At 40.6% G+C, this 12,792-nt stretch overlaps 1 protein-coding gene across 1 annotated transcript in view; it reads right to left on the bottom strand.

The window, feature by feature from the left end:
* TENM2 (teneurin transmembrane protein 2) overlaps nucleotides 1–12,792 on the bottom strand; it is a 1,287,822-nt gene that overhangs the window by 905,113 nt on the left and 369,917 nt on the right. The gene's annotated exons all lie outside the window — the stretch shown is intronic.

A 12,792-nucleotide genomic window follows, 5' to 3' on the forward strand; every position in this document is an offset into this window, starting at 1 on the left:
CATGTGGTCACATTCTAAGCCTGAGCAGAGCACCACCATTTTGCATGATCACGTTAACTTGACATCTTTTCCTGAATACTGTACATTGACATTTTACACATTTCATTGTGTGTCTGTGCTGGATAATATTCTATTAAATGGCTTTGCTTACAATGCTCTTCGTAGGTATGTTATCACACTTCCTTGAACATTCTGTACAAAGGATGTACAAAATCTGTTGTTGCTTGTTTTGTACACTTGGCAACAGGGCTATCACAACAGGATAAACAACAGCAGTCTGACTGGATCTTCATCATAGCAGCATGGGTGATGTTTATTATATAAACAGCATCACTTTCTTGTTTAGTTAGAGGAGCATTTTGCAGACACTGAGAGGTCAGCCCAGCTGATTCTTGTTTACATATGAGAAGGGACGCTGCCCATTTCTCCATCAAAATGGGCTTCCTGATGACACTTATCCACAGGTGATAGGGAGTTTGATCACCCTACAGGGATGTGCAGATTAACCCACCCCAGCCACTAGATTAGGGAGCGCTAAATACCAGTACTCTATACTAAAGTACTTATATGAAAGCATATACTCTCTGTTACAGCACAATGGTTGAACTGTTTATCTTTTTTACATTCTTGTAATGTTGATCACATTACTATGTTTCCTTCTATTTCTTATCACATTCACATCACACATGTTTTTACAAGATTAACAAAGCTTTAATAAATATTGAAACACCTTGCTGAGTATTTCTTGTGTATCCCTTTGAGTTAGTATGGGTAACCAAAGAAAAGAGTTTTAGCTCTGTGACCACGATTTCCTTCAGAATTGTTATGTTCTGAGGTTGCACACTCCATTTGTTACCAGGCCAGGTTTAAGGTTCAGATGAGGCACTGTGAACTAGCAGGACTACAGGCCAACATATTCTGAGGGTGTGCGTGGGCATATCCTGAGGGTGTGTGTGGAATCAGTCTTGCACAATCCTGACATTTATGTTGTCCAACAAACACACAGTATAAGCCGTATGACACCCTCACCATATCTTCATGAAAGCACTTGACCCAATCAGCACAGCACTCACCCTGATTCCGAACGCTTCCATCATCACAGCCACCTACTCTGATACCTAGAAATGCACCCTTGTACTTCCCTCCTCAAGAAACCTTCAGTGGACCCGACAACTCTCCCCCTCCCGTCTTACCCGCCAAAAGTCCTGGAGAAGATGATCAACATTCGTCTCAACAAAAAGCATCTCCTCAACACTATTCAATTCAATCTTGATTCACCCAACCACAGCATAGAAACAGCCCTCATTACCTGCTACAGATGACATCCAAATGATTAAGGACAAAAGAGACACCTCAGTCCTCATCCTTCTGGTGCTCTTCACGGCTTTTGACACCATCTCCCACCCCATACTCTTTCAATGAATACACAAAGCTGAAATAGAAGGACCTGCACTTCTCTGGATATGCTCCTTGCTGACATTCCACACGCAGTCAGTCATCCCTGTTCTCGTGTGATCGGACGCCCTCAACATCGTATGTCAAGTTCCTCAAGGACCATCGCTCACCCATATCCTGTTCAACACCTACATGACTTCTCTCACCATCTTCATCTGTGCCCACAAGATGAACGTCTTATCATACACCGATGACTCCCACCTCATACTCTCCATCTCCAACACTACTATAAACACATAAATGAACTTCTCCACCTGGATGATCAAAGTTGTCGGATGAATGAAAACCAACTGTCACAAGCACTAACAAGAATGATATTATGATCTATTGCAGGCACACCTCACTATAGAACTCCACCTAGTGGCCGGTTGCACTCAGACCATCCCCCTCACTAAAATCCATACAAACCAAATATATGCAGTCTCTGCTTCCTGTTTCTCCTATTTTGCACAAACAGCTTCACTGGCTTCCCATCCACAAACAGCACTCTTCAAACTCCCCACATACACTTTCAAAAATTACAAAACATAGGTCCCCAAATACAGCAACAATCGCATCAGCTTCCAGAAAACTAGCAGACAACTTCGCTCAGCTGGAATCCTACTCGTAAACATCCCCCACATACGCAAAACCAGAACAGGCTGCTGTGCCTTTTCTTACTTTGTTCTGCAAGCCTCGAACGACCTGATCCTCACATCAGAGCCACCTTCTCATTGCTTGAATACCACAAGAAGCTGAAGAAGAGGTATTTCAAGTAGGACAGGCCTAGGCTAAGCCCAGGCTGCTCCTGCATCAGCCCCAGGTTACCCTCCCGGCTCATCATGCACTCTGCAAACACACCTAAAATAACATAACTGTTGTGTCTGATATTGCACTCATTCTGGGAAGCGTTTGCACCCATCAAACTTTTCATTCAGCGACATTATACAGTTTTTAATATCACAAAAGGGATCAAAAATGGAAAACTATGATGCCCAACACAAGACCCTTCACAAAGCCACAATAGAAAAAAAATACAATGCAGTTATGATGTGTTAATAAAGTATATAGCATGAGTTAACACAAACTTCATTCAGTATATGCAAGAGTACGCCACATTAATTTAAAACAAGAATTTGGTCGCACAGGAAAATACATTTTTTAGAGCAGTTACAAATCTTTAAGATGTTATCCTATTCTTGACAAAAACGACAATTTGACTAACAGAAACATTTAATACTTTAATGGAAGATTACCCAACTTTAAGTACTGCCTGACATGTCATTTTACCCTGTCGTTCAAAACAGAAATGCACAACACCTATATCTTGGAAAGTCTGATGGAGGGTCCCGTAGAGATGCTCCAGGAGTGGTGTACAGCACACGTACAAGGGACCCAATATCCCCTTACATCTAGCGATAGATTATACAATGGGGAATGCAACTTGTCCTCGAGCAACCCGAAGAGCTGTCTGCAGAGAATATGGAAGTAAATGGCAATTGTCCTTGGTATATTAATCAAAAGGCAGTGGCACTGCCTTTGAAAGAAAGGTGCAATACTCGTTTGATAAAGAAAGCTATCATTAATGGCACTGAAAAAATGGGAAAAAATTAAAAGCTGCACAATTACAAATGCACATTACAAACAAAATTATCTTGTACTGGCCAATAATCCATTTAATTAAAGGAACAGCTTTAATCCCCTGAATTATCTCTTCTTGCTTAGCCATTAAACCATTAGGACTTTTTACACCCAAGTCAAATATCTTTACATTGTGCATAATCAACCATGGACTGATGAACAAAATACTGAATGTAAACTGGGACTGGATAATTTTATTTTTTTCCATCTTAGTGGTGTTTTGTATTTTTTGCATTGAACGGATTTATGTGCACCCACTATCCAACAAATAAATCATTTAGTTCCCTTTCGGCAATTATTGCATGAAAGTTTATCCCAAACCATCATTCAGTATTATTTATGACACTCACCATGTATTATCCACTGCTTCACAGGACTGCAGCAACATCTACCGACTTGTCAGTGATCAATATGAGGTTAGTCACACCATAACCTCTACCATGGACAATCTAAAATTGAAGCCACGCTAATATTTGGAATTCGTCTCCTTAATTTGAACATGCCACTAAAGATTTCAGGTCTAACCTCCATGTGATTACACCTAAAGATCCTCACAATTTCAGTTCCATGAGCCTCTCCAAGCCCTTGGTTGATCACATTTGTAGATGCTAAGCAACATTTTCTAGATAAGCCATACTGAGGTGTTAGTTTCTGCAGATGGTCCGCCTGGAGGGGGGCGGGGGTCCATGCCCTAAGTGCATCAGACTCCTCATTGACAACACTTCCATCTGGCCCTTGCAAGTCAGGCCCTGTTGAATCTTCTTCCTTTAGCACCAACCTCCTTAATGTCTTCATTATAAACACACAACTTGATCTATAGCTCCCCTCATGGAAAAGACTGCATTGAACTATAATATTGTTCTCTCATGTTTCACCACCAAAGAATAACCTGCTCCTAAATCTCATCAAACCCCACTTCATTGAGGATGGATCCAACTGCAATGAAGCCTTTTGTGTCAGACACACCATGAACATACCTCCCCAAGGCCAAAATTAATTTATTGAAGACGCGTTTAACTACACATAATGTGACAAACCCATTATATAACTAAACATAAGCAAGTCAAATTAAAGCATTGTGTAGGAGAGGCTCTGGGGCTGAGGCTGAGCTTGTTCCTCCAGCCCAAGTGTAAAGCAATTTTTGCTGGACAGATTGTCTGGGCGGCAGAATCAGGACCAGTGTTCCCTCACCCACAATGTGGTCAATTATAAAGGGGCAGAGCAGTATGCCATTCAGCCTAACTTGTTATTTCCCAATCTATCCTCCACACCAAACACATCATTCTCCACCAAGTACCCCACCGCAATTTCAATTTGGATGTGAGATTAGACTCTATACTCCACCACACCAGACACACGTCTTCGGATACATCTGCCCATGGAGCAAATACCTCCCTAATCACGTTCTTATGTCAGACCTGTGTCTTTTTTTCCGAATAGAATCTGTGTAATGCTAAAAAACAAAAAGGAAGCAGTGCATATTACAGCTATATTGTCTCCTATATACATAAGAAGACTGACTAAATCGCCAATGTTACTCTGAGAGCTCCCAAAATAAACAACTCTCCCATCTTCATCACATCCAGCATAATGGGATTTGATAGTTGCCAGGTTTCTCCCTTAAATCACCTGCATCTGTTGCCAGTTCTGGTATTTTAGAAAAGGTTTAGCTAAACAAAAGCATAGGCACACATTAATGACCATCAGTCTGTATAAACCCTGATCCCCCAACCCCCATCCACCTCCCTGCTGCATCTGGCCCACCTTTATACTTCATCTGGCCCAGCTTGGGGTCTGGCCTCACTAGAACAATACCAGTGATACAGGGGAGAGAAATACAGCAAAGGCTTGAAGGAATAGTATAAATTAAAGTGTATAAATATCCCTGTAAAGAGACAGGCAACATTTAATCCATTGAACCCTTGGACATGGGAATGGTACAACTTCAGAAAAAAAACATTTGGAAAGTAATTTGAATATCAAAAGTACGGACTGCCTTTTTTCGTCTTCTGTGCATCATTATCAAATTGCTGGGCAAATCCCAGCAACATAAAGAGAGCCTGTTAAAATGGAAAGGAGAAGGTAACAAGCAAAGATCACTGCACTTTCACAGCTGCAAGAGACATCTGGAGCAAATACATCAAATGGATTGACAGTCACAGCGGCAGAGGGAGCAACTTGTGAAGCAATCTCCCAAGCAGGAAAGGGAGGGGCTGAGCGGTGTGGCGCCCCAGGTAGATGGAAAAGGTCGCTAGAATGAAAATAACCTAGGGAACAGGGAATGAGCATACCATTACCACCGACTGGAAGAAAACACAGAATCCAATCAAATGGAACAGATTGAAATGCGATTGCAGTCGAGTGTGAATGCCACTGAATGCATTGTGGAAATATTTGGGGAAGCTGCTCACACAACTGCATTCTTCTCCACCTGCAGGCACTTTGAAGTCAAAACAACTGAAAAGAAGCCTACAGCTGAGATTAGTCACCCAGAATATAGCGAACACTGGTGCTGCAGGAGGAGCTGAGCACCTATTAAGTGTTAACTTGTCGCTCCAGCTGCCACATTTGTGAATTGTTATGTAAATGAGATCCCTCCTTGTCCTTCTGTGTGAATACTGCCCTGGCAGTGACTGAGAAGCACACCCACTCGTTGATCATATACAGCTTTTTTCCATTTAACTTCTCCTGGTTGAGTGTTTGCTGATGGGATTCCTTCGGCTCTAACCCGTTCTCACCGATACAATAATTGTTTTCGGTGAAATAAAGCTCTGGCAGGCAAGAAAAGCAACATTAATTCAAACGCTAAGCACTTCCTAAACACTTCAGAAACACATTTGCTGCTTTAGTCTAGCATCTCGGTTCCAGCAGCAATAATAAAAGTTTGATGTATGGCCTACAAAATCTCAATTTTTTGATGGAACTATTCAAGAGCACATAAAAAAAGTATGATTAAGAATTAGCGAACAAGATTATTGCTTTCCAGTGGTAGTTTTGAGCCAACTTTGGTAATCACTGCTCGGAATTGTTGCAAAGATATATATTTTTTAAGTGCAATCATAAATTCTAATTTTAATCGTTTGGGTGACCTAATTTAGAGAGCAAAAAAAGTGCAATGAAGCGATACGTAATGCCCCAGTTACTAATTCAAAATTAAATAATGCAGTGGAGATGGCGAACATTAAGATATCTTTTAAACAATGGCAATTACACTAACCGTATATTACATTAGACATATGAGCGACTTTTAATTTCTGAAAGTCAGAGGGAACATTGAGACCTTAAATTTACTATATGTCAATGTGAAAGAGTGACACTGCTTTACTATGTTTGCAAATTCTTCAGATTATTAACAATTTCTATTGTTGTTGATTCTTATGCTTCCTTTCTGAGTCTTGCTGCATTTCCAGTTTAGTAATGTCACACTGAAAATTAACTATATTTCTGGCATAGGTAATTTTGGTTGAGAAATTAAATTTACCTACTTATAACGAATGAGTAATGTCCCCAGAGAAATGAGAAATTATTGCAAAAATCAGGATTATCACTCCTGCTTCCTGCAGTAATTTTCCATTTGTGGGCATTTTCTCAAAAAGAGGCTCCAACAGGTATTTGGGGAAAATCTTTTGCAATTCTTAATTCACTTTGTTTCTGATAAAATTGGAATTATTTGAAATTTAGAATGGAGATCTTCATGGCAAAGCCGCCTTCTGCTACAAATATATTATAATCAATGAGCCAGGAATATGCCTGATAACAGTGAATACACTAATGGATTAATGTGTGTTTTTCCAGGACCCAAACTTTAGACATGTCCTAGCTGAAAGACTTAATTCCTAATGAAGTGTGTTTGAGCTGCATGATTTTTTTTATCCTCTTTTCAGCCACGAGTGGAATGGATGTACTAGAAATCTAAGGTTTCCGTGTATGATGTTGCACTGTGTTACTTAATACCCAATATCATCCCAACCTAGGGGAAAAATCTGAAACAGAGCGTCGATCTGTCAAAAGTCCATGCAGTGGTACAGACTGGAAAGCCTGATCCTCTACTTTCTCAGAGACCAGATACATTCGGATCACCTCCTAACCCCTTATAGAAGGTATCAAATTAAGGCTTCTGATTAATGGCTGCGTCTACTTAAATGTTCAAATGAACAAAGCTAATAAAAATGGTTTCTGTCACATTTCATGTTATGTTGGAATACACATATTACCACAACTCTTTGAAAATCTGTCTTCCTCTACATGGCGGTACATCCTACCATCTACATGCAACTTCCATTGAGGACACTCCTTTAGAAAAACAGAATGATAAATCTCCCAAGCCAGCTAATATTCAGCAATGGTGCTATGAGCATAACTTTTCTGTACTGAAAGCCTTTCAATTGTTATCAGTCAATATAATGCCATACATGAAGTAAACAAGGCGCTGCATGTCCAAACTCCAATTGGCCTCTCAAAGGTCTTTATTCCCCATAAATCACTTTTCCTCTGATGTCAACCTCACTCAACATTCTCTCCATCCAGAGTAAGAGTGACAAATAATGTAATGTAATATATAATATAAAGTACGATAAATAAATAAAATAATTCTCAGGGACCAGCCCCCTGTAAAACATATTAATTTCCTCTAAGACTTCAAACAAACTTTTGTGTATTTTGCAGAGAATGAGAAGCATACATCTTCTGCTCTGCAAAACAATATGGGTTAATCTAGGGGTGGGCAATATATTCCACTCCGCCAGCAGAGTTGGTGGAATCGTGGCCACTTTGCATTACGTTTGTAATGTGGAGTTCAGGGCCAACCCGCCAAACGCAGCATAGCCAAGTTTTTTCTCACGGCAAGCTCAGAAACGGTAAGTTGGCGAGCAAGATTTGGCATCCCCCTAGTGCGATTTTTGGTTGCTCCGAGGGCACCCAGTGAGATTTGTCCAACGCATTTATTTATTTACTTTATTTTACATTGTATAGCCACCAGTCGATCTTAAAACGACAAACAACTGCAAATGATGCAATTCCTCACACTTGTAGGAGTCTAAACCCACCGAAAATGTGCATCTCTTTCATACTGTCATTGAAGGATTTGTAGTGTTTACAGAAAGTATAATGAGTTGCCTAAGGCTGCTTCTCTAAAGATTTGTAGGACAGCGGTAGGCCATTCTCTTGTTCTTTTCCATCTGTTTTCTAAGTCATTAGAGGTCACCCATGTTCATATACCCAGTATATATGCTCAGGTTGGAACCGGAAATTAGAATGGTTAATTTTCTTGTTTAGATTTATGTGTAGTGTGCGTGTTCTCCTTTTACTTACATTTGTCGGCAGACACTGATTTGGGCATCGAAATGAATAGTTGTGAATTTACGACTATAGTTGTAATAATGATAATAATTTGTACATAGCAATGTGTATGTCAAAACCATTTAATGGGCAGGTCTCGGTGGACGATAACATGCTTGCCACATGAAACAACTGGTGGATATCTCATCAGAAGAAAATGTCACACAGACCGGGTCAAGATGATGGAACCACGAATTAGATGCATTGGTTCCAAGAGACTCTTTTTACTTCAATTTATTAGAAACGCTCCAAAGCCCATGGGTAGCAAGTGGGGAACCAACGATATGAATGTTTAAACACCATCAAATTATAGAAATCTAACGTCAAGTAACATGATAAAAGAATAAACTGTATGAAGTATGTGATCCGTGTATGACTACAAATAAAAGTATCATGAATTGGGTTAATTCATGTTTTTCACAGTGTAGTAACATGTTCAGATCATTAAAGAATACAGACCATTGGATTTGTGATTAGTTTCATGCTCAGGTTAATGATTAATGTTGTCAGAACTGAAACTTGCGGACGAGAAAATGTTCCTTGTTTTTCCGAGATTCTTCTGAGTAAGACTTTTTATGCCACTCTAAAAGCAAACGTCCTTAAAAAATTATTTACAATCCAACGGGGACCAGTAAAGTATTGTGCAACTACCACAGAAATCTCGAGAATCTAAAAGAGTAATACAGAGTTTGTGTACCAACTCTGAGCATGAATAAAAATACCAGAGGGTCAGATAGAGGCAGAGCCATTGCTGAGAGCCATAGGCAGTAGCGGCTCGTAGTGAGAGTGTTGCGGGGTGGTGGGGCGGGGGAGGGCCAGGGTGGTGGGTAGTAAACTCCGGCATACGGCCAACCGGAGGTAAGTATATACATAAATTAATAAAATTGATTACAATGCGCGCGCTGCAACGCCTCGTGATCCTGGGAAAATCACGTAATCTACCCGTGCCTACTAAAAATGAATGTGCCCATGTGTAACTTTAACTCATGCTCATGTAAAGCGCTCCAATACCTTCGGTTCGGGTTTGCACTATATAAATCTGCAAAAAACGAAACATACAAGAATATCGGCGGTATAAAAGCAAATGGAGGAGAGAGGGGAACACGAAGCATGGTAAAGGGAGCAGGGACCTGCACGACACAGGCAGCTGGAATGAAAAAGCAGGGCTGGGAGCAGCAGCAGGTGCCTAAAACAGGACCAGGAAACAAGAAATGCAAGTGACCTTTGAGGAGAGGGCAGTAATAAAAATTAGTGCTCTAACAAAAACATATTTAGTGAAAGGATGGAAGTAGCAGGGTCAAACGCCAGGGCGGTAACAAACCAGACACAAGGTGGGACAAATGCACTTGGTCCACCAGTCATTGCAATGGGATTTCTAAAGGCAGAGCAAGCAACCAATAAAAAAGTAGCGGGCATGTGTGGGTGCGTTCAAACCTCAATAATGGATTACACCATGCCTCGCAGAGCAGCGAATGCGCGCTGGCTCTAGGCTCGACCAGAAATGCGCTATGATGCAGCCAACACAGACAACTTCATGACTCTTTTGTTTCCATACATGCTGCACAGCATGGGCCCAGCTGTGCAACATGGCTAAAAAGGCATTGACAAAGCCAATAGGTGTTGCCTATGTGAGAGTTAATGGTTTTGTAAAAATTCTTTTAGCCATGTTTGTTTTTAAAGAGTGCGTGTCAGAATGAGGAGTCCTAATACCAGCAATTAACTATATATTAGTGGAATAAATTCTGTGAGACACTATGCATGAAATCACAAAATAGAAATCTGCATATATGTAGTGTAACAAGCAGGTACCCTGCATTATGTGATAGTAAGACTAGTAAAATGAAATTATCAATTTTTGGAGGCAAGATCACAAAGTTTTGTCATATATCACATTAGTGTTTAGGCGATTATGGCATACAGAAGGCTCAATGGAGTACAATGTATCTCATTTCAAAAACACCGGGAACCCATTCCACTTGCAATAATGCACTCCCTCTACATGCACTGCTCAGAGGCACACCACAGACATAGGGGCCTCTTCAATATGAGAAGCTCCATATCTGAAGCCTTTTTATGAATCCATGGAGATGTCACCAATCACAGTCCAGTCAAGCCCACATATTTCCACTGAGGGCAATTAAAATAGAAACGAAGCTCAAGGATCTCGAATGCTCCTTAAGTGCACAAACAAAGGAGAATTTTACAGGAGTCCCATACTGCCTGGTCATGTTTGAAACAAGATTTATTGACCCAGAAAGGCATTGTTTTATTTGTGCTCTCTCGCTATATCGAAAATCCATGACACACCACTTCATCCCTCTTCTCGGATTAGTTTCAGGCCAGCACACCTTAGAAACAGTAAAAGGTGACCACTTTGGAAAAGATTTTCTATTTCGATAGCTTTTCTTCTTAGCTCTGAAATGCTCCCGTATGCCAACATCTTGCTTTTGAATTAATTACTGACCACGGAAACAGCTTGTCTATGACTTTTCCTCCTTGGGTATTGCCTGGGGAATTTCTTGAAGCAAAATCACACATTTTATTCTCTTAGTTGCTCTAAAAATGTAATGCATTTGACCATACCTAGCCCCTGCTGAAAGGAGCATTCACTGGCATTTTTACTTCAGTAAAATTTCATAATGCTAATTACTGAAAGATTAATAGAATTGTTGAAATACGACATTTGTAAACTTTCAACTGCTATATTGTATTGTTTTCAGTTTGTCCTCGCAGTAAATGAGCATATGGAGGAAAATGAAAACAAATGATTGAACATGAAAAAGAAAACATTCCTTTTTTTCTCTGAGAACTATGCACACAGTACTTTTTGCACCAAAGCAATGCGTTATGCAGGATACATCCTAGAACAAATTCGGATCAAGTTATTTTAGATATACAACACCATGATGTTAATAATACCGCACAGCTTTAAGCAGAGTTAGCAATGCTGTCTAGAACCTGCTCTGCACAGGGTAGGATATGGACAGCCCACCATCTTGGTTAAAATAGCAGAATGCTTCATGGACATCACACACTATGCAGATCATTATTATGATTAAACCCTACTTTCACAACCATTCACCACCAATCATCGGAAATTCCACAAACGTATGAAAGAGGCACCAGATTAGGCAAGCATTTTGGTGCCATAGCAACAATAGAAGGCAAATTTTTACTTATGTACTAATAACAATTTAAATTAACCTCACAAATAGAAAATATATTGTTGGTAATCTGAGTTGTAGAGTAACAGGAAAGCAAGAGGATACTGTGTCCCAACTATAACTACTGTGGTCTCTCACTCCATTGTCCTGGAGCCCATGTACTTCAGAGCCCTTTACTGGGAATCAAGCACCCCTTTTTAGAATGTTACTTGCAGGATAATGAGGCAGAGCATTTCAATCCTTACTCAGGGATGGTGAGATGGGCTAGAGACTCAGCCCTCAAACACACAACAAACAACAATCCATAACTCACTGCAATGTCATTGCTTTTTCGTATGTTACTTTATATACAGATGACTATACAAGGCTCAAACTTACAAATAAATCATGAATGGCAGGTGTTAGAAATGGGGTCTCTTGTTGGCAGTGGTTTGCACCCTGTCCAAGTAGGGACCCACACTCTAGTCAGGGTAAGTGAAGTATACACTAAGTTTACCTGTGCTCACCCTCGGGTAACTTGGCACAGAGCAGTCAGGCTAAACTAAAGTGGCAATGTGTAAAGTATTTGTGCACACAGAGTAACACAGTGAAAACACCACAAAAGTACTCCACACCAGTTTAGAAAAATAACCAATTTGTATTTGAGTAAAACAACACCAGAATTATACTATTTTAACATATACAAGTTAATATAGGAATCCTTCAATATTAAATTAAGTTATAGTGTTTAGAAAACAATAGCAACCTCTAGTGCTGCTACTTGCTGCTTGACTGGGACAAATCCACAAGTTTAGACCGACTGTGATGGAGCACAGGCCGGCTAGAGGAGTTGCACGGACCCCAGCACAGTACCTTGGATGCATCACAAACTCAAGGACTGTGCAGAGAAGATGAGGCATTGTGAAGGCAGGTGCTGCATCGGTTCCTTACTTCTATGCAGGTCATTTGCAAGTTGCGCAAAGGAGGTGAGGCATCACGGTAGCAAAATTATTTGTTGGTTCCTGGAGGTACTGCAGGGTCATTGAGCCACTAACACCTGGCGACTATGCAAGGCACAGGTGAGGTGATGTGTAGTTTGCAGGTCCTGAAGGCAACACCCTGTTAACGATACATTGATGTCACAGCACGGTGCATCGATTCTATGAAGTCGATGTCGAACCACTAGGCCGCAGGCGCTGCGTCAGAGAGGTGTGTGACAGACTTCAGTGAAGCTGTG

Source organism: Lissotriton helveticus, chromosome 7 (assembly GCF_964261635.1).
Source record: "Lissotriton helveticus chromosome 7, aLisHel1.1, whole genome shotgun sequence".
Classification (NCBI taxonomy): domain Eukaryota; kingdom Metazoa; phylum Chordata; class Amphibia; order Caudata; family Salamandridae; genus Lissotriton; species Lissotriton helveticus.